Raw genomic sequence first — 22,262 nt, 5'->3', positions numbered from 1 at the left:
TACAGGGAACAGACCCAGGTCACACACTGCACTGTTGTCCATGGATCAGGAGAATCTTGGTGCAACCCAGGCAACACATTTGGGGGAACGAATTGCCGGTAACCTCTTCCCAATGGAGATGACAAAATCAGAGAGGAACCATCAGCGGTCAAAATGCAGCTGTTTTTAGGAGAGACACCGCAAGGTATCAGGGTGTTTTCATGGGTTGAGGTGGAGGGTTTCACAGGCCGTCTGCTTGATGCCTGGGAGAGGACGAGAACAGCCTATGCCAATGGGTGGGTGAAAAGAACACATGGCAGCTGCACAGTGGACTGTCTGCTGGTCTCAAAGATACCGCTGGGCTGGGTTCTCAAGGCCCAGCCTAAGGAGGGATACAGGAGAGTGTCTCCTAAACCTACAGTCTCCAGAGGGTATCAAGAGACCTGAAAGTAGACAGGGGATGTTGGGGAAGAATGAGAGAGTAGGGGGGAACTCACTCCAGCCAGGGTAGCCTCACTTCCATCCAGGCTCCTCAGAACAGTCCTCACATCAAGAGTAGGCCATTCAGCATCATACATATCCTTCCTGAAACCAACCATCCCAGCCCACATGGCCACCTCCATGTTCGTTCATACCATGAACTGCTCCTCCAGATTGGCCAGCTCAAGGCAAGCGAGTTCTCAGCGGGGTCAAAGTGTCACCATTGGGAGTGGAAGGCAAGCGAATTCCTGGTGGGGTCCTATGTGACCATTGGGAGTTTGAATCAGCTTGGGAGCCAAGCAGAACCCCAGTAGCCGTGGGGTTCAACTGGCCTTCAGGATGGCCATGGGCGACTGTGCTGACCTTGCAGAGAGGTGAGCGAACGTGGCCAATGCTACACGTTCCTGGTCCTTCACTAGGGCTCCATTTGGAAGAAACCACCACATATTTTATGCCAGGGCCACAAACACAGAGGTGAGTGAGGACTGAGTCTGGTTTCGTGGCACTTGCTCTCCCCTACAGAAATACTAGCAAAGGAGGTTTTAAGATTGTGAGGGCAGCTCTTGTTTCAGGGTTTCAGGAAGTTTTCTCAGGGGCCCTGTGTGAGTGTCAGGGACTCGGGGATCTCCATCCACAGGGAAATGATGACATTCCTGTCCCAGATCCATCCCTCATCAGGGTGGCAACTGGGGACAGTCTCTTCACCACCCTATATTTCAGTGCCCTCCACTGTCCAATGGGGCTTCCACCCCATTGCCACCCCCATCGATGCTGCTGTGGGGAGGACAGGAGAAAGGGAAAGGGATTCTCTGTTGGCTGTCAAGCATCGTTCTCATGGGAAGGATAAAGAGGGGGCTTCCATCCTCCCATGTCTGGATTCACCCACAGCCAGCTGTCTAGCTGAGTCCATTGGCAGTCTGTTCCTCAACACGTGCCAAGTGACTGGGAAGCATCCCGTCCCTCCCTAGGTCCGAGGCACTCCTTGGACTCAATCACTTAGGACACCATGACGGCACCCTAAAGTCTAGGCTGGGGGGCAGGGAAAAGGGGCACAGAGGGTTCTTGGGAACACTCTCAGGTAGGTGTGGCTGCTCAATGGGATGTGAACCCAGGCCATCAGGCATGCTCACGGCACTCTGTTGCGTTTCTGTCATGTCTCTGCTGAATACAAGCCATTGCCCACAGAACCTGTGGGTGTGGGAAGGGCGGAATTCAGAGCACAGCCCACAGCAACCTTTTCCTAAGTCCCACCTGGAGGGAGGAATGCCTGATGGGCAGCTGGTGAGTAGGGGCATGAGACGGTTGGATTAGAAATAAAGAATGTTGAATCCCCCTATGGGCTACTGACAACAAGATGCCAACACTGCTCTCTATTTCTATGCATCTCCCAGCAATCTGGTGTAGCTTCCCCCTGAGGATGTGGAGCTGCCCACAACCACACCAGCCCCTGCACGACCACCCAAGAAGAAAGTCTGGTTCTCCCTCCACGATCAGGTCTACACCACTGGGGACACCGAGGAAGGTACCTTGGAGATTGACTCATTATGTTGATTGGAGATGCATTCTTTCGTTCAGTAGCACAGACATAACCAAAGATTTTAAAATTGCTGAGACACATTTTCCTCTGATTTCACTGGTAGCCATTTCCCTCTATGCCATCCGTCCCCATTAAGTCCACAAATCACGATGAAATTCTCATTCAAACTGGATCCAACAGGCACAGGGAAAAAGTGTCTACTAGCTGAAGAGACGGATCTTAGGTCTTTCTGGAACACACAGGTCTATATAGGTCTCTCAAGGAAACATGGTTCTTAGATGTGTAGGAAGGAAGAGACTATGTTTTCCACCAGTAATGCTGAAAGAAAAATGGAACAGAATACGGCAGGTGGTTTCACGATCTCTCCCCTCCACTTCCACCCATTAGCCACATCTTACATGGGTGTGCTATGTACCTTCAAAGGAACAAAATGACCTCACCACATTTGGGGAACCCAAGTACCCAGTACATTCCATGTGTTTACCATTCTACAAATTGGGCCAATGTATTCAGTGACGTCTTCTCATTCTGGAAACAGACAGAAATCTGTGCACTAATGTCTCACACTGCTGTCTTCCCAATAGCCACAGACAGGCACAGCCCCCAAATCCAACATGGGAGGAAAGGACATATTAAATGGCATCTGTACACATCATGGTGTGCAATTCAGGCATAAGAAGAAACAAAGGTTTCCAATATTTTAGGAAATAGATGGACCTTGGAAACCTAACACACCATTTGAAAGCAAACACACAAGGAAAGAGGTACATTACACGATCCCAGGCTTTGAGGACACTAGAGTAGGGGCATTCGTAGACCCAGAAAGTGGAAGGGATGGTGCAGGGAGGAAAGGGGGTGGGCCGGTCATGTCGTCACAGGTACAGAGGTTCCATGAGATAGGATGGCAATGTTTTCCCCATAGATGGCAGCGCTGTCTACAAAGCATCAGGGATGTGAGCAGTGTCACTGAACGTACATGTACTAATGAATACAACCATCCACATTACTTAGATTCCATCACCGAAAAACTCACTACTCCAAGGCAATAGAGGACTGATAGGGTCACAGCAGAGGTGCAGGGAAGACAACTGAACAGGCCCTATGACCAGGTGAAGTAGTGACAAGCTGGCTTGGCTTCACAGTGGGCAGGAGGGCTCAGGGGACTGCGCCCTGAAACCAAGTGTGCCTTGAGTGTTTCCCAGATGGACGCTGATGAGTTCCCACTGATGACATCCCCTCTGTTTGAAAGTCAAGGCCCTGTTTCCCTTTTCCATCCTGCTCCCCTCCTCTGTGTTTCTATGTACACCAAGGATGTGGGTCCAGCAGCACGTCAGGCCTTGCTTGGTCACTCTTCACATCCATTCACTCTGCCCCCCATCCACATCCAGCAGACTTAACTCCCCTAGTCATTCCTGAGTAGTGCAGCCATTGTCCTGATAGCTCCTCTCTGTCCTAGACCCTGTGGAGGGCCAGTCCAAGGGCCTTCCCAGGGGCTGGACAGAGGAAGGCTCCCCAACTCTTCTTAAGGTAAGCTCACTTCTCTTTCTCAGAGACAGTAATGGTGCTTCCTTGATTTTTTCCATCAATGGAGTTTGATGAAAACTGGCACTCGCAGGGGAAGGGGGCAGCAGTCTCCCCTCGGGGAGGAATGCTGGGTCTGACCTCTTACACACGGTGGACGCAAAAAGGGTGATGACACAGGACAGCCTCACTTACAAACACCTTCTTCAGCAAAAAGGTTTTCTCCTTGAAAAAGAACGTTCTGTCTGTTGATCAGAATGGACTTCGGAGATCTGCCATGAACAGTTCCAGCATCATTCAAAGTGTTCTCTTTAACTCGGGTGGGGGGACATGGACTCAACCATGGGACCTCATCCAATTAACTGCCTGAAGTCGTCCCCAAACCAAAGAGCTGGCCCAACAGTGGACAGGATGCTGGGATCCTCACAGTGTTTCCTTTTCCCCAATCGCAGGTAGACCCTGGGGGGAATGACAGCTGTACGTATTTAACAACATCATGCTCTGGGAGGAAATCTAGACGAAAAAGCAGCCTGCCCCCTGATTTTGGGTTCCAACAAGGAATGGGGGTTGAGGGATACTGACTGAGACTATCCAGTGAGGCACGGTGACCACGTAGATCAGGGCCTGGACAAACTCGAACATAGGGCAGGGATGATTTGTGTGCACGTGGGATGAAGGCCCTGTGTGCATGGGAGCGTAGGTGCATGTCTATGTGTGTCTGTGTGCATGTTTGTGTGTTTATGCATTATGCTTGTGAACACGAATGTGTGCCTTTCCCCAGAGATATTTCTCACACTTCCATCACAATCAAAGTGTCACCCTTTCAATACACTCTCATCACCCTAGCACACTTTACATACTCCTTCCTCTGCTCACTACAGCTATGCCTGGAGGATGTTTCCCTTTGCTTTCCTGAGATGGGCATTGTGCGGATATGAATGATCCAAATCCTTGACCTCCTACTTGGAAAGCCAAGATTTGAGCTTAGGTTCCAATCTGAAAGTTGCTCTGGCCTATGCACCTGTGTTAGTCCCTCAGCCAGGGGTTCATGATGTACCATAGGTGCTAGCTAGTAAAGGGCCAACAGCATCTCTGCACACAGCCAAAAACCTAGATTCTATGATGGTCCCCAACAGGACCCAACATGACTCAGTGACTTCCAAGGTCACAGAAACCAGGGCAAGGATAGAAGCCCATGTTAAAGATTACAGCCTGGTCCCTGGAGTCAAGTGCACAGAGAAAAGCCACATCCTCGTGCTCAAGCCCACATTGCTGGAAAGGGGGTGGACCCGTGGAGGACAGAACAGGGCAACATCAGTCATAGCTGGTCTCAGTGTGTACACACGACCTATGGCAGAAAAGCATCACGGAGGGAATTTACTGTACTTGATAAGATTTCCGTAAGCCCCAGGAAGGTTCAAATTCTCTAAGCACACACTCACACACCACTGGCAAATAGGAAATCAAGTTCAAGCTTGGTTGGAAGCTTTGGACCAACACCCCTGGGGCAAATCTCTTGCAAAGCTGGCCTGCAGCGTGTCAGCACAGACTCTAAGACTCTGTGTAAGGAACTTCCCACTGGTCAGAACACCTGGGAGGGTTCAGTCAGCCACTGTCTTCACGAGAAACACCCACACACACATGGGAAAGCTCAAGAATAGTGGAAGGAATCTATCAAACTCATCAACGTTGCCAGCAGTTTACATAAGCTACGATGTCAGTGCTCTCAAGCGTTGTACATGGGATTTTCGGAAGACAAATGATGAGTGAAGCAAACTACTAGGCTTCTTTTCTGAGGGTTGAATTCAGCCCAGCAAGCAAGACTGCTTTTTATGACGTGCAAAATCTTAGAGACGTGGTGCAAAATCTTACAGAGACGTGATGCACGTCTCTTACAGAGATGTGACATCACAGCATATTGGGATCTTGTGCCCAGAACTAATTTCCAAAGAAGAAGCATGGGACACCTTAGTGGCATGTCACACAGGAGAGGATATGGGACTCAGTCCTCACACAGAAGCCAGGTTAGGGTTCACATGTATTGGACTGACTATTTGGCTTTGATCGGGCTCACTTTAGCTAGAAAGACAAAAACACTCTTCGCGTTTCCTCCCTGCTCCTCTCCAGTCCCTTCCTCTCTGCACCAAAGAGAAGGCCTGGCAGCAGTGCGGCCAGTACCTGCTATGCACCCACATGCACACACTCGCCTCCTGTCCTCATGCATCAAAACTCCCTGCCTACTTCCTGGGTAGCTGCACCAGTGTCCTCACAGTGGCTCTGTATCCTCCTAGCTTCCCCCAAGGGCCTGATGGAAGAGCTACCCATTTTGAGGGTAGAGGAAGAAACTCCAACTCTCCCTCAGGTAAACTCATTTTTCTCCAACATTTTATTTATTTGAAAGACAGAAAGACAGAGGAGAGAGAGAGAGACAGAGAGCACATGAGAGTGCAAGCAGGGGGAGTAGCAGAGGGCGAGGAGGAAGCAGGCTCCCCTTTTGAGCAGGATGCCCAATGTGGAGATCCATCCCAGGACACTCTGATCAGGTCCTGAGCTGAAGGCAGAAGCTTCAATGTCTGAGAGGCTCGGTCACCTCGGTAAAGTCATTTTGTGCTTCTGAGGGACAACCAGTGTTTGATTTCTCTTTCCATGAACATCTGAGCATGTACATGCCAGAGGGGAGAGACAATTTCCTTGGTGCTGAGAGCCTGCAGTGAGTTTATACCATTAACGGACACCATATTTAGACGGGCACTGAGAAAACATCACCACCATTCCTTCGCAATGGATGGTCATGAGCATTTTCCAGGAGGTCATTCTGTCTATGGAAAATGGCTTTGTAATGAGTTGCTGAAGAAAATGGACTTGGGACGTTTGACATTCCAAGCCAGAGCCTTTTCTGGAGCTCATTTACTCTGTCGCTGGATCTTAAATGTAATGACTGCATCCCATCTAGCTTGCTTATGATACCCAGGGCATAGAGATGTGTGCATATGGTGTGCACAGGGTGCTGGGATCCTCACTAGGTTTCCCTTTCTCCAACTGCAGGAGCAGCAACCAGATACGTGTGTTCCCATCACTCACTTTAGTGGGATAGATCTAGCTGAAGAACAAGGTAGGGCTTTTTCTCCTCCTTTGGTGTGGAGAGCTTCCCCAATTCTGAGTTCCTGCTGGGAACAGAGGCTGGGGTGAACTGAACAAACAGCATGTCCTGTAGAAAACCAGACCCTGTACTACAGTCCCTGCAAATCACTAGGCAATTCAGATGGTGTGCCTGGTGCGTATGAGGGTTGGGGCTTGTTCTTGTATGGGTCGATGTGATGGGACCGGGCATGTGGGTGTGTTGACTGGGTGTCTTTCATCAGAAGACATCTCCCACTTAATGAAGTTCAGTGCACAGGTCAAAGTTTCAAAGCCAAACCTCCATCCCCGCTGTGCACACTCCCCTAGGACACCACATTCCACGCTAACCACAGTTCTACCTGGAGGGTTGCTTAGGATTCCCTTTCCTCAGACAGGGATGGGGAGAAAGGGAGGGGCCAACATCTGTCCTAGCTGGGGACATTTCTCAGAAATGGTCAAAACACAAAAGAATCAGAGGCTACTTTAGTCTACCAAAACATCATCACCAGCCTTACAAAAACACTCACATCTTGAATGCACAGAGGGAAGGCTCACTGGCAAATGGCAACTGCCAGAAAATCTTCATCATTAGCTTGGGGCCCGATCAAACTTCCTGACAATCTGCTACATGACCAGATTAGAGAGTGCCCTTCTCTCACCTGGCCTCAACTCTCTCATGAACTTGCTGGTTCCGGATGTGGGGTGGGGGTTGGGTCCTGGGAAAATGGGTCCTGATGACTCAAAGGACACACCCACATGCCACAGGGAAGGAAGACTGGGAAGAATCAGCACTTTGTGGATGGGGACTCTGTTGGAATGCACAGATGTCACTATGTAGAAATCCTGTGTCTTTGGTTTTCCTGACCATGCATGATTCAGGAACAAATGTAAACCCATAGGGTACTTGTGCTTGCATTGAATGCAACCCTGCCACACAGTATTCTTCTAAAGAAATACAATCTCCTAGAAGAGGTGAGAGATAGGTAGGAGCAGCAAAGAAACGGTCTTAACAATGACCACGACACAGTCGCTGGTTGGAGGAACTTGCCTGTCAGTACAATGGAGTGTGCATATTAGTGTTTACCCTTTTTCGGGTTGAAGAGGTCACACTGTTTCAATTCCCTGTAGCTAAAGTTCAGAGTCAATGTTTCTCTCTCTATTCCTGCTCCTTGCCCTGACCTCTGTTGATGCAGCAGCAGCTTGCTCAGTCCATACCCATGTAACCCAAGGTCTCCATACACTTCCATGCATTCCCACCCCGAGCTAAAATCCCTGAGCTCTTCCTGCCGAGCCCCACCAGTGGACTGACCATTTGTGTATCTCTCCCTAGCTTTGCTGGATGGACAGGCGGGTGAACGTTCCACAGGAATGACAGAGGAAGACGCCCCATTTTTCACCAGGGTGGTATGTTAATCATTCTTTGTGGGAGACACAAAAGTCTTTTGGCTTTTCTAATCAAGGTCACATACAACAATCTCAGCATGCACAATTGACATGGTAGGGAGAATCTTGAGTGAGCATCTGTTACCAAATGCTACCTAATCCCAAAGGCAGTGCAGGGGGGCGGGGACGACCACAGCAGGATCACCTACCATCTGGAGGGCAGGGAGCTTTGGTACAGGTAGCAGCTATTCCTCCTTGCCACCTATTTTGTCCAGTGGGATGGAACGTGGGACCTGTAGGAAGACTGGGCGGATTTGGGCAGGACTCATTTTGCTCTCTTCATACTTTGGGGCTCACGGGCCTCTAGCACACTTCCCCATCTGGTTTTCTCCCATCCCCCAGGGAATAAAAGAGCCACGCAAACAGGACAAAGCCTGATTTGATGTTCCTACTGTTTTCCTTTCTGAAATCACAGGTGTCCCTGCTGGAGGGGATGGCAGTAAGTGTTCTAGACTCTAGAGTCACTCACTTGTTTGCAACAACCTGGAAAAGGGGAAAGGTGGGGCTTCCTTGCAGGCTCCATGATGAGAACCATCCTGATTCCAGGTCCTGTGGGACTGAGAATAAGGGTCGGAATAACAGAAATGGATTTTCTGGGCTCATGGCCCTGTCCCCGGAAACTACTTCGCTGCTCTTAGGTGGTGCAGGTTTGGGGGCAGGGAGTATGTGTGCCTTGGTGATGGACTATTTCATAACTACTCCAGGCCCTGTAGCTCCAACAGGAGGCAGAGTTTCTATTCATGTTCCTGCTCTGCTCCAGGACCTTTCATCCTCCATCCAGAAAGGGCCAACTGCAGCTCAGTCCAGACTGATTAGCTCCCCACCTCCACACACTTGTCTGCACGTACACACCAAATAAAGCTCACTGAGCGATTCCTTAGAGCCCTGCCGGGGTCCTGACACTCTCTGTGTGTATCTACCTAGATCCCCCGGCAAGCCCATGTGATGGCCTTGACGTTGACAGCACAGAGGGAGAGGCCCCATTTTTCACCAAAGTGGTAAGTTAGCCTTTCTTCATGTGAGGTACAGTAACCCTTGTTTCTCTTATTCTTGAAATCAGCACGTACAACATCCGTAGTGGGGAGATTATTGAGAGAGCGTCTGTTAGCCATGGAGACCACATTCCAAAGACCCCACAGGAAACAGCAGGTTCAGTTAATGTCCACAGGGTAGTGAGCTTTTTCACGGGTGCTACTGACACCACCTTGCCACCCAATGGACCCAGGGCATGCAACCTCTAGGTGGATTCCATATCACTGCCCATGACCCTGCCCATCACCAGGAGGAAAAAAAAAAAAAAAAAAAAAAAAGCTGTGCACACAGGACAAGACATGACTTGATGTTCATCATGTTTTCTTTTCTGAAATTGCAGGTGGCCCTGCTGTAAAGGTAGAGTGGTAAGTATGCTGTGCTCTAGAGTCATTCATTGCTTTGGAGCAACCTGGACAATGGGCAAGGTGGGGCTTCCTTGCAGGCTCAATCTTGAGAACCACCCAGAATCCAGATCCTGTTGCAATGAGACTAAGGGTCATGTTCCAGACCGAGACCCAAGGCCTCGTGACTCTGCCCCCGGAAGCTACCGTGCTGTTCTTCAGTGCTGTAGGATTGTGTGCTGGGCATGAGGTGTGTTGACATGGGAATCCATGTGCTATGGTTCTCAGGGTTGGTGTGTCTGTCAGGTGGGTGAATGGTATGTTCTCAAATGTGTCTGGTCCCCTCAACATGGCGATTAATGGTGTCCACATTCTCAGAGAAGTTTCCCATCTATGTCATGTCATGAACGTCAATTCATATGAAAACTTTTCATCATCTACGATTGAAATAGGTGTTCTTTCCTTGCAAATACACATAAATTCCCCTAGAAAACAAATCCCGTCGCTAACTAGGAAGGACTAGACTGTGCCCAAAGACACAAGTGTGTCTTTTCCAATCCCTGTTACTGAATCAATGTCCATGGGTCTCTCCCATCAAGGTAGTTCTCAGGCATGAATGGTCACAGTACCTCCCTCTTGACACTACACTCACACACATGTCTCTGCATCAGAGGCCCCATGATGCATCTTCCCAACCTCATCGGAAGCACTGAATGCTGGGGCACATTCCTCCCTTCTGTAGGTGGCTTCCAGGGCAGCTTTGTGCAACAGCCCGTTCAGGGAGGACCTGACAAAGGAGCAGTGGCCAGGAACAGATGGGGCCAACTCAGTCCATGTTTCTCCGTGGAGCTCTACCATTTCCCTGCAGATACGGTGTCTAAGAATGCAACTGGCCTTCTCCCAGGGGAAATTACACACCCACCACTGGTCCTAGCTGGGGCTCTCAGAGGTGGCCCCAAAAGGTGTCCTATCAAAGGGGGAATGAGGTTGTCTTCAGGGACTGAGCATCACTGGGGGGACCTGGGCCCCCTCCATGCAGGAACGAAGGGTGCTCTGTGCATTGCAAGGTGGCGAAAGAGTTCCTCAAACCTCAACAGGTGTGACAGGACAATCAACACACATCTCACTCACCATCTGTCCTTGCAAGAGGAGCTTGTTTTATTCGGAAGGTTTGGACCAATACACAAGTCAAGGGAGTTCAGTGCCTGGGAATGGAAACAGCGAAATCAGGGTTTTAGGGTTCTTTGGCAGCAAACAAGACTTTCTCTCATGAGAAACACGTTTTTTGACAGAATCTGATTTTCTGCCATCTCTTTTCCTTACTCACATCTGCAGGATCCACGGGAGTACCTTTCGCTGCTCTGAGGACACCCAAGAGGCTGTTCCCGGTTAGTTCCACCATTCTGCATTCCACTAATTGCATACAGAGTCTTAAATTTTCTGCATCCTTCCGACATGAGTTTTGTTTATTTTATTTATTTTTTTTATAAACATATATTTTTATCCCCAGGGGTACAGGTCTGTGAATCGCCAGGTTTACACACTTCACAGCACTCACCATAGCACATACCCTCCCCAATATCCATAACCCCACCCCCCCTCTCCCCCCATCAACCCTCAGTTTGTTTTGAGAGATTAAGAGTCACTTATGGTTTGTCTCCCTCCCAATCCCATCTTGTTTCATTTACTCTTCTCCTACCCCCTCTACCCCCCATGTTGCATCTCCTCTCCCTCATATCAGGGAGATCATATGATAGTTGTCTTTCTCCGATTGACTGATTTCGCTAAGCATGATACCCTCTAGTTCCATCCACGTCGTCACAAATGGCAAGATTTCATTTCTTTTGATGGCTGCATAGTATTCCATTGTGTATATATACCAGATCTTCTTTATCCATTCGTCTGTCGATGGACATCTAGGTTCTTTCCATAGTTTGGCTATTGTAGACATTGCTGCTATAAACATTCGGGTGCACGTGCCCCTTCGGATCACTACGTTTGTATCTTTAGGGTAAATACCCAGCAGTGCAATTGCTGGGTCATAGGGTAGTTCTATTTTCAACATTTTGAGGAACCTCCATGCTGTTTTCCAGAGTGGTTGCACCAGCTTGCATTCCCACCAACAGTGTAGGAGGGTTCCCCTTTCTCCGCATCCTCGCCAGCATCTGTCATTTCCTGACTTGTTAATTTTAGCCATTCTGACTGGTGTGAGGTGATATCTCATGGTGGTTTTGATTTGTATTTCCCTGATGCCGAGTGATATGGAGCACTTTTTCATGTGTCTGTTGGCCATCTGGATGTCTTCTTTGCAGAAATGTCTGTTCATGTCCTCTGCCCATTTCTTGATTGGATTATTTGTTCTTCGGGTGTTGAGTTTGCTAAGTTCTTTATAGATTTTGGACACTAGCCCTTTATCTGATATGTCATTTGCAAATATCTTCTCCCATTCTGTCAGTTGTCTTTTGGTTTTGTTCACTGTTTCCTTGGCTGTGCAAAAGCTTTTGATCTTGATAAAATCCCAATAGTTCATTTTTGCCCTTGCTTCCCTTGCCTTTGGTGATGTTCCTAGGAAGATGTTGCTACGGCTGAGGTCGAAGAGGTTGCTGCCTGTGATCTCCTCAAGGATTTTGATGGATTCCTTTCTCACATTGAGATCCTTCATCCACTTTGAGTCTATTTTCGTGTGTGGTGTAAGGAAATGATCCAATTTCATTTTTCTGCATGTGGCTGTCCAATTTTCCCAACACCATTTATTGAAGAGGCTGTCTTTCTTCCATTGGACATTCTTTCCTGCTTTGTCGAAGATGAGTTGACCATAGAGTTGAGGGTCTATTTCTGGGCTCTCTATTCTGTTCCATTGATCTATGTGTCTGTTTTTGTGCCAGTACCATGCTGTCTTGATGATGACAGCTTTGTAATAGAGCTTGAAGTCCGGAATTGTGATGCCACCAACTTTGGCTTTCTTTTTCAATATTCCTTTGGCTATTTGAGGACTTTTCTGGTTCCATATAAATTTTAGGATTATTTGTTCCATTTCTTTGAAAAAAAAATGGATGGTACTTTGATAGGAATTGCATTAAATGTGTAGATTGCTTTAGGTAGCATAGACATTTTCACAATATTTATTCTTCCAATCCAGGAGCATGGAACATTTTTTCATTTCTTTGTGTCTTCCTCAATTTCTTTCATGAGTACTTTATAGTTTTCTGTGTATAGATTCTTAGTCTCTTTGGTTAGGTTTATTCCCAGGTATCTTTTAGTTTTGGGTGCAATTGTAAATGGGATGGACTCCTTAATTTCTTTCTGTCTTGTTGTTGGTGTAGAGAAATGCAACTGATTTCTGTGCCTTGATTTTATATCCTGACACTTTACTGAATTCCTGTACAAGTTCTAGCAGTTTTGGAGTGGAGTCTTTTGGGTTTTCCACATAGAGTATCATATCATCTGCGAAGAGTGATAGTTTGACTTCTTTGCCGATGTGGATGCCTTTAATTTCCTTTTGTTGTCTGATTGCTGAGGCTAGGACTTCTAGTACTATGTTGAATAGCAGTGGTGATAACGGACATCCCTGCCGTGTTCCTGACCTTAGCGGGAAAGCTTTCAGTTTTTCTCCATTGAGAATGATATTTGCGGTGGGTTTTTCATAGATGGCTTTGATAATATTGAGGTATGTGCCGTCTATCCCTACACTTTGAAGAGTTTTGATCAGGAAGGGATGCTGTACTTTGTCAAATGCTTTTTCAGCATCTATGGAGAGTATCATATGGTTCTTGTTCTTTCTTTTATTAATGTGTTGTATCACATTGATTGATTTGCGGATGTTGAACCAGCCTTGCAACCCCGGAATAAATCCCACTTGGTCGTGGTGAATAATCCTTTTAATGTACTGTTGAATCCTATTGGCTAGTATTTTGGCGAGAATTTTTGCATCTGTGTTCATCAAGGATATTGGTCTATAGTTCTCTTTTTTGTTGGAATCCTTGTCTGGTTTTGGGATCAAGGTGATGTTGGCCTCATAAAATGAGTTTGGAAGTTTTCCTTCTATTGCTATTTTTTGGAACAGTTTCAGGAGAATAGGAATTAGTTCTTCTTTAAATGTTTGGTAGAATTCCCCCGGGAAGCCGTCTGGCCCTGGGCTTTTGTTTGTTTGGAGATTTTTGATGACTGTTTCAATCTCCTTACTGGTTATGGGTCTGTTCAGGCTTTCTATTTCTTCCTGGTTCAGTTGTGGTAGTTTATATGTCTCTAGGAATGCATCCATTTCTTCCAGATTGTCAAATTTGTTGGCGTAGAGTTGCTCATAGTATGTTCTTATAATTGTCTGTATTTCTTTGGTATTCGTTGTGATCTCTCCTCTTTCATTCATGATTTTATTTATTTGAGTCCTTTCTCTTTTCTTTTTGATAAGTCTGGCCAGGGGTTTATCAATCTTATTAATTCTTTCAAAGAACCCCTAGTTTTGTTGATTTGTTCTATTCTTTTTTTTTCTTTTTGGTTTCTATTTCATTGATTTCTGCTCTGATCTTTATGATTTCTCTTCTCCTGCTGGGTTTAGGGTTTCTTTCTTGTTCTTTCTCCAGCTCCTTTAGGTGTAGGGTTAGGTTGTGTACCTGAGACCTTTCTTGTTTCTTGAGAAAGCCTTGTACCGCTATATATTTTCCTCTCAGGACTGCCTTTGTTGTGTCCCACAGATTCTGAACCGTTGTGTTTTCATTATCATTTGTTTCCATGAATTTTTTCAATTCTTCTTTAATTTCCTGGTTGACCCATTCATTCTTTAGAAGGATGCTGTTTAGTCTCCATGTATTTGGGTTCTTTCCAAATTTCCTCTTGTGATTGAGTTCTAGCTTCAGAGCACTGTGGTCTGAAAATATGCAGGGAATGATCCCAATCTTTTGATACCGGTTGAGACTTGATTTAGGACCAAGAATGTGATCTATTCTGGAGAATGTTCCATGCTGACATGAGTTTTGGGCTTGAATTTCTGGTTTGGGTCCTCGCTATCCTAGCAGACGATGCAACAGCTCAGTGTCCTTTGGATTCACATTGCCCTCATGATGCCTTATGTTGAGCATCTTTTCATATGTCTGTTTGGCCAGTCATTTGTTCCCTTTGCAGCACAGTCTATTCAAATCTTTTTCTTGATTCTTTCATTTGGCGAAATCCCATTTTTCTTTCTTTGTTTTAGTTTTGTTTGTTGTTTTTCAGTTTTGTCAGTGAACACACCTTTTCTGAAATAAGGATTGCAAATGGCGTCTCCAATCTGTGGGCTGTCTTTTCATTCTGTTCGCTGTTTTACCATTGTATTTATTTATTTTTTTTTTTCAGCATAACAGTATTCATTATTTTTGCACCACACCCAGTGCTCCATGCAATCTGTGCCCTCTACAATACCCACCACCTGGTGCCCCCAACCTCCCACCCCCCACCCCTTCAAAATTCTCAGATCGTTTTTCAGAGTCCATAGTCTCTCATGGTTCACCTCCCCTTCCAATTTCCCTCAACTCCTTTCTCCTCTCCATCTCCCCTTGTCCTCCATGCTATTTGTTATGCTCCACAAATAAGTGAAACCATATGATAATTGACTCTCTCTGCTTGACTTATTTCACTCAGCATAATCTCTTCCAGCTGTTCGCTGTTTTAGAATAGGATGCTTTTTCTAGGTGTCCTCTTGCCAAGCATCGTGATGCCAACATGAGTGCATTTGGCCATTTCTGTTTTGCTCCCACGTGCCCCAGCCTATTTAAATGCCAGCACCATCCTGTTGGCTCAGGGGATTGATCCAAAGTATTGGAAGTTCAGCTTCTAAGGAACCACCAAGTACTTCTTCATATTCAGAAAAGTTTTGATTCCTTGTGTTCTCTATGGTTCCATTGTCTATTCCAGCTGTTTCTCTGTTTCAAGAACATCACATTATGCTTTTGGTCAGTGCTGCACTGAATCTGTTCCCCATTTATTCTAGGAACTGGGGGTTCACCTTAATCTCTTACGGTACAAAGGCCTCCAACAGTGCCTGGCAGGTGTGCGTGAGCCCAGGAATGTCTTATGTATCAACGGCCCTGTCAAGCCAGCCACAAGGCTGGAGAAATACACAGGAGAGTAGGGCTTGTCTCTCGCTCCTGGTTGGTTTCTAACGCTGAGTTAACCAGGAAAGAGTCTGTCTAGTGTCCATTTTACACAGTCATTTATTATCTCAATGAGCTATGGGGAAATCATTAAGGAAAAGAAAATGTCCAGTTCCTCACTCCCACTAGCCACATGTCAAGAGTCCCATAATGACTGGAGTTTTAGTTGGTTGCATGGGGAGGGGAGTGCGGTCATGGGCATGTTGAACTGACACTGAGGTGACTGCTGCAGCACCCTGGTCTTATTAGAAGGGATGAAACTCCAACCCCTGTCTCCTCGAAATGCTCTGGTTTCACCAGCCCCAGGAACATTTGACAGCAGAGCAAAAGGGTCAGGCAGATGCTGCATGGCCCATAGACATCTCAACAGAACTGGGATGAATGGGTGAGGCATTCTCTCTCATAACAGCATTGCTCCTGTTTCAGTTCCTACAGATTTGCATGTAGAGAGCATCAAAGACTCCAGCAGTGAGGATGAAGTCTCTTCAGGTAGGGAATGGCACAGAGGAAGGGAACAGTGGGACAGGGTTCCTGGGAATAAGGGACTGCGCCTGCCGGTCTGGAGAAAGAAAGTGGATAAAAAACCACCAGGGAATGGGATGCATTAGCAACAGGTATGATTTGCTCATTTCATAGTTTCTCAGTGAAAAGAACAGACATTGTGTCCACGGGCCTTTGGGGCAGGCTGGGTTTGTCATCACCACTCGACTCCTTGTGTGGTTAGTTTAAGGATCTTTCCCATCAAATCTGCTCTTGCCTCCCTTTCCCACTGCCACATGTCAAAGCTTGGTCTCTTTGCTCAAGGCCTCTCAGGAATGATGCACAAGAGATTCTGGGTCTTTCTTGGCATGGGCCCAGACCTGGTCATGGTCATGACTTGGCAGCTCCAACCACCCTCTCCTGTTCAAAAGAACCAGGACACTACGTTCTATTGGGAGCCAGGACATGGAAGACAGGTAAGCTCGCTCCCTCCTAACGTCCACTACCAAATCTTCCTGGTTCTGTCCAAGCTGCTGTACCTTCAAAGGGACTCTCAGAGCTGGAGAAGGTAAGGCAAACTTCCTCTGGGTTCACTACACAGGCTCCTATGTCCCTTAGCTTCTGCTCGCCTTCACACCCTATCTGAGTCTGACCTGTGGACATGTTCCCAAGGGAAAAACGTCCCCATTCAGCTGCCCTGGAGACCCCCTGTCACAGGCCAAGGTCCTTCAAGCCTATGTGATGGGGCTTCTGGAGCTGCTTCACACACTTGCTGTCCCAGTCCACTCAACCTCTTACCAGCTGTCGTCTAGGCATAGCACAGAGCTTCTTGGGAGCAGGGCCAGGGAGTCACGGCTCCTCTCAGAAACGGAACTCTCCAGCACACAGTCCTGGCCAAGCTCCCCACTCCCCAGCCATGCCCAAACTGCAAACTTTCCTCAGGCCTGCCCAGGGCCCTACACACACCCCTGCCCCGTCCATTGCCTGCCAGCATCAGCAGGAGCTCTGGCAGGAATCCTGTGATTCAGTGACCACACCGCTGGACATTTTCCAGGGCTGCCCTGAACAGCTGAGGGCACCTACTCCCATCTCCATTCAACCTCTGTAACACTTATGGAAACAGAGGGCATTGTATTAGCTTGAAACATGTCCCTAGGAAGGTAATCTCAGCCACTGGGCAGACATGGCTATGGGGAAGTGGTGGGCCATCTCTCCCTGCACTTCCCCAGCAATCCCAGACCCAGGACAGCTGCTCCCAGCACAGAAGGATCAGGGGTTTGATTCTGTGGAACCAGGATATCTCCTCTCTTCCCTTGGTGGCTCCCTCTTGGACAACATTATGACTGGTGGACCTTGGCAACAGGAAGGACATGGAGCATCACTAAGGGAGGAGGAGGAGGAAGGGGAGCAGGGAGGAAGAGGAACAAGGACGGAGGAAGGGAAGCCCTGCAGAGGCAGTCTTAGGGACAGTGATGGCCTCCAGGAGGGAAAGGATCATACAGATGGGGTTCTGGGTCTTGGAGAGAATCAGAGGTTGGAAGAGCATGTGGGCAACCAGATACCCACCTGCACCCTGTGGAGATCAAGCGGCCAAGGCCAGGGAGGACTCAGATATGAGGCCCCATCCAACTGAGAGCAGAGGCCATTATCCCCAGAGCAGCAGGCCAGAGGTCGTCAGCTCCACTAACTCCCCTTTGTCTCTCTCACGGCCACCCCACCATCCTTGCTGCTCTCTGACCTGGAGGAGCATTCCACGGAAGACAACGATTCCAATGGAAGGAGTCACACTGTGCCTGTAATTCATTTCCACCTCCATCTCTTGGGCTTCTTCTCTCATCTGTCCATAAGCACCTCTTCCCAGCTCTTCTCCTTTCCCTGCTTTGATGACACCCAGCCTGGAGGACCTAATCCCTGACGGACACTCAGGCTTTGCATCTGAACTGCTGCATGATAATCCCTGGGTATCTCTCTTCAGCCCTTTCCTAGCATCACCCTGACCCCTCACCACTGAGTCTGGAAAGCAGCCCTGTATCACAAAGCAGGCAGTAGGCCTGGGAGTCAGCAGGGCACAGATCACCCTGCTGGAGGGTCCTCAGGAAGGGAGCCTGGGCCTGGGTGTCCCCACTTGGTTCTCTGATGCCTGGGAGTCTGTGCTCATGCCCTGTTCTGCTCTTGCTTTCAGCTCTCAAGAAGCTTCCCTTCTGTGGACTTGACAGAAACAACAAGGAAAGCAGAAGATGAGAAGGACTTGGGAACATGGTGAGTTAGGCAGGAAAGGGGGCAGGCAAACATGGATACATGTTCTCCCTCATTGCACTGACTTTGTTGTGGGCACCTCGGGAAACCACACAAAACCTGGGGTGCTGCCCTAGCCTCTGACCACAAAGAGGAGAGGAGAGGAAGGTCACAGTCCCTGCAGGCACTAGGAAGCCTGAGAACATCCCTCAGGGAACCTCCACCTTATCTGTGCAACTCCCTGTGGTGGTTCGGCACTGTCGTCCAGGAGCTGCTGATCTTGGAGGGAGGGCACTGACTGCCTGGAGGGACTGGACCCCAGGCATGCCATGCATGGTGCTCCTCTGGAAATGGCCCCACACCCCATTGATCCCTCACTCTGCACAACCCAAGCCTTTCTCTCCCACCCTGTAAAAATCAGCAGAATGTCTTGCTCCTGGGGCGCCTGGGTGGCTCAGAGGGTTAAAGCCTCTGCCTTCAGCTCAGGTTATGATCCCAGGGTCCTGGGATCGAGCCCCACATCGGGCTCTTTCCTTGGTGGGGAGCCTGCTTCCTCCTCTCTCTCTCTCTGCCTGCCTCTCTGCCTACTTGTGATCTCTCTCTGTCCAATAAACAAATAAAATCTTTTTTAAAAAAGAGAGAGATTTCTGACCAGGCAACCCTTTCTTTCTGGAAAAAAAAAAAGAATGTCTTGCTCCTGAACAACACTAGTTGGGAAGAGACAGCGGTGGGGTGGCCCCATCTCCCACTTCAGGCATCTGAGAAATGAGCAAATAAGACAGGCCCCCAGGCTCATAGGAGCAGGACAGCTCACCCTTCCCAGTGCTGCATCTTTGTTGGCATGGAGTAGGCACCACTCTCCAGCTGAGTCATGTATGCTGATCACTCTTGTAGGACCTAACCAACACCTCCAGTCCCCCAATCCTCCAAGATGCCTTGAGGGAGGTAGCATGTCCCCTCATGGCACCATATCACTGTGTGAGTTTGATATTCTAGAGATGCTCCTCAATCCCTTAATCTGCAGGGAAGACCCATCACAGAAAGGCCACCCTGCCTGTTTCCACCTTGCCCACCAACTGCACACAGCATGGGGCCCATGCAAACTCACTTCCCATGGGAGTCAGGAGCATGCCTTCCCCGTCATGCCTCCTGCAACACTAGTGTGGGCAAAGGCTCCCCCCACAGAGAAGGGCATGTCAAGGGCTCTCAGAGAGGCTGGGGAAGGGACAGCCCACCAGGAGGAGGACCTGACAGTAATGGAGGAAGACGGTCAGTGAAGGGGCCTGAGTGACCCTGGGAGTGTAGCCTTCATTCAGCCCCAGGGGGCCCATGGGAAACTTCCATTTCTTCATGACACACATGGGTCCTGCAGCGAAACCTCTACCTGAACAGCTCAGAAGACGTATCCCACAAAACCCCACAGGCCTCTGCTAAGAACTGCCTCAGGCCACATGCCACTCACTATCTCATACCACTCCACCTGCTGTCTCAACAGCCCCACCACAGGAAAGTCTGCCCACGACCCCAAAACACCAGAGTCTCCAGAGTTGCTCAGACAAAGGGAACCAGGAAGGCCCTGGGGCCTCTCTTGTGGCTTCGATTTGGGGCCGGAGGAAGACTCGGCATGAGAACACAAGGAAACACACCTGCAGGAACAGCTTTCTTGCACCTGACCTCCGCAGGCCAAACAAAGAGAATACTTCTGTGCAACCCACCAGAAGAAGGCACTGGAACCCCAAGGATGAGACAAGAGGACCCTCTGAGTCGGCCACAACACCCAGAGTTGACTTCACAAGCCCTGCTGATGACTGACACTTGGAGCACGAGGCAAAGATCTGGGCCTACAATAGTTAATTGTCTGGTGAGACTGGGCCCCCCTGGGACTGGGGGGCACAGCAGCCTTCCGGTCTTTCCCCTGTCTGCTTCAAGGGCTTCTCCCCTTCCTGATGTCCCTCTAGTCCCTAGAAACCATGGAGAGCATGACAGATGAAGGAAGAAACAGGACAGCCAGGGCCCCTTGACCACCCTGGAATCGACTCGAGGGACAGCAGCCACCCCAGCTGTATTGCCCCAGGGTGCCACCCCTGAACCACCTCTGTTGCTTCCACGCACCTGACCATGACCAATGCTGTGCTAACACTGGCAGTGGTCCCACAAAATGGGCCCCGCTCAGTCCGTGTGTTTTGCAGCAGCAACAGGTGTAGGGAGGAGAGACTGTCCCTAACCGGAGCTTGACTTCTGGAGCACCCATGCACCATGGCAGAGGAAATAGGGCCCCAATCACCATGCTGCACCCTGGGGAAAACATGGGCCTTAAGGACAGTAATGCTAGACACCTAGGGCTTACAGAAATGGGATCCAACATTCCTTTGGTGGGAATACTAGTTGATGCAGTCAATTTGGAGAACAGTGTGGAGATTCTTTAAGAAATTAAAAATAGAGTTTCCCTATGACCTACAATTGCACTACAGGGTATTTACCAAAAAGATACAGATGTAATGAAAAGAACGGCCATCTGTACCCCAATGTTCATAGCAGCAATGGCCAACATTCCTTAGGAAGCATGTTAAAGCATTGCACATTTTGCTCTACCTGAGTCCTCCAAGTTCAAAGGACTCAGGAAACATCTCTTCTCCTAAGGCAACCCTAATCTCTCTCCCTATGTTCAAGAAGAATCTCTTCCCCTTGTAACAGGGCATCATTGGAAACATGGGTGATTTGACCAAGGCTTGGATGGGACTGTCCTATGGAGAGAGCTAGGCAGAGACTCAGATGGGACCAAAGGGCTATAAGGAACTAAGGCTGACTTTTGGAAAACCTGAAGCCATAAAGTCCTTTGGGAATGTTGGCCTGACCCCTTGCTTCCAGACTGCCCCACTGCCTCACCAGGAGCATAAATAATGTCACTCTCTGGCAGGTGTAGGAACCTCAGATATATCGGACATCTCGGGAAGGGGAATGTGCCCAAATCCACAGGTATTGCAGACATGTCTGATGGCAAGCTTTTCCCTTGGCTTCTGGCCTAGAGAGACAATGATTAGAGATTCCTCAAAAAAGTCCCAGTGATGCAGATTCTAAGCGATCACCATGATTGACCACTAGGCTCGCTAAGCTTAAACTGATAATTGCACCAGATCAGTTAAAGCGGGACTTGCTTTCCAAGGATGTGAGCCCTGAGCTGGCTGTCTCTGGGAAGGAGCATTCTTTGGAAGAGGAAAAGTATGCTTCAAAAACCCACCTTTGTGGATGTTCAAGTCTAACTCTGGTGGCCTTTCCATATGTGTTGCTTACTAAGGTAGACAACTTGAGATCATTTTCAGAAACATTTCCACATTTTTCATGGACAGGCAATCCACTTGCTTCTTATTCTGTGGGGATACCAGGACCCCATGGGCTCAGGTCTAATTCAACAACTGGAACATGCGAATGATTCCCCCACGACTGTGGAACTCAACAAGCACCCTGACCAATTGGATGGGGCTGGGATGAGGAACTCATTCCCTCAAAGCCAGAGAACATACGCCACTCCACAGGGTTCTCTGGGGACTTATGGAGACAATGAAGGACCCAGCTGTCCCTGTAACTGGAGTGGAGGGTGCATTTAGGAAGGCCCTTATCTGCCGGACAAGTTTTCTCCCACTAACCAGCGACTCCTACTAACGAGGTTATTCAGGCAAGACCTCAAAATAAAAGGGCTTCTTGGAATGGTTTCTTCCCTCCCAGTCCTACTAATCCAAGAAGCCACCCCATTCAGGTACAATGGCAAACAAAGGCTTTAGCTAAGCATCCAACTGCCTTCCTGGGAAAAGGAACCTCCCGATTCATACAGGGATGGCCCCTGACTCTAAGGACTTGGCATCAGCTCCAGAGCATCACAGAGAACAAAGGCCACAAAACAATGATAAGAGGCCGATTTATCAACTACCAGCTTACATTTCGAGATATGCCTGAACTAACAACGGAAACCAG

General features: G+C 48.5%; 2 pseudogenes; one reads left to right on the top strand and one right to left on the bottom strand.

Annotated features, from left to right (window-relative positions):
* The window catches only part of LOC125092703 (uncharacterized), a 55,032-nt pseudogene that overhangs the window by 20,985 nt on the left and 11,785 nt on the right, over positions 1 to 22,262 (bottom strand).
* LOC125092702 (uncharacterized) lies at positions 18,215 to 20,409 on the top strand (annotated as a pseudogene).

The sequence above is a fragment of the Lutra lutra genome, unplaced genomic scaffold (assembly GCF_902655055.1).
Source record: "Lutra lutra unplaced genomic scaffold, mLutLut1.2, whole genome shotgun sequence".
Lineage (NCBI taxonomy): Eukaryota > Metazoa > Chordata > Mammalia > Carnivora > Mustelidae > Lutra > Lutra lutra.
Note: the sequence above shows the minus strand (reverse complement) of the source record. Positions and strands in the feature narration are given on the sequence as shown.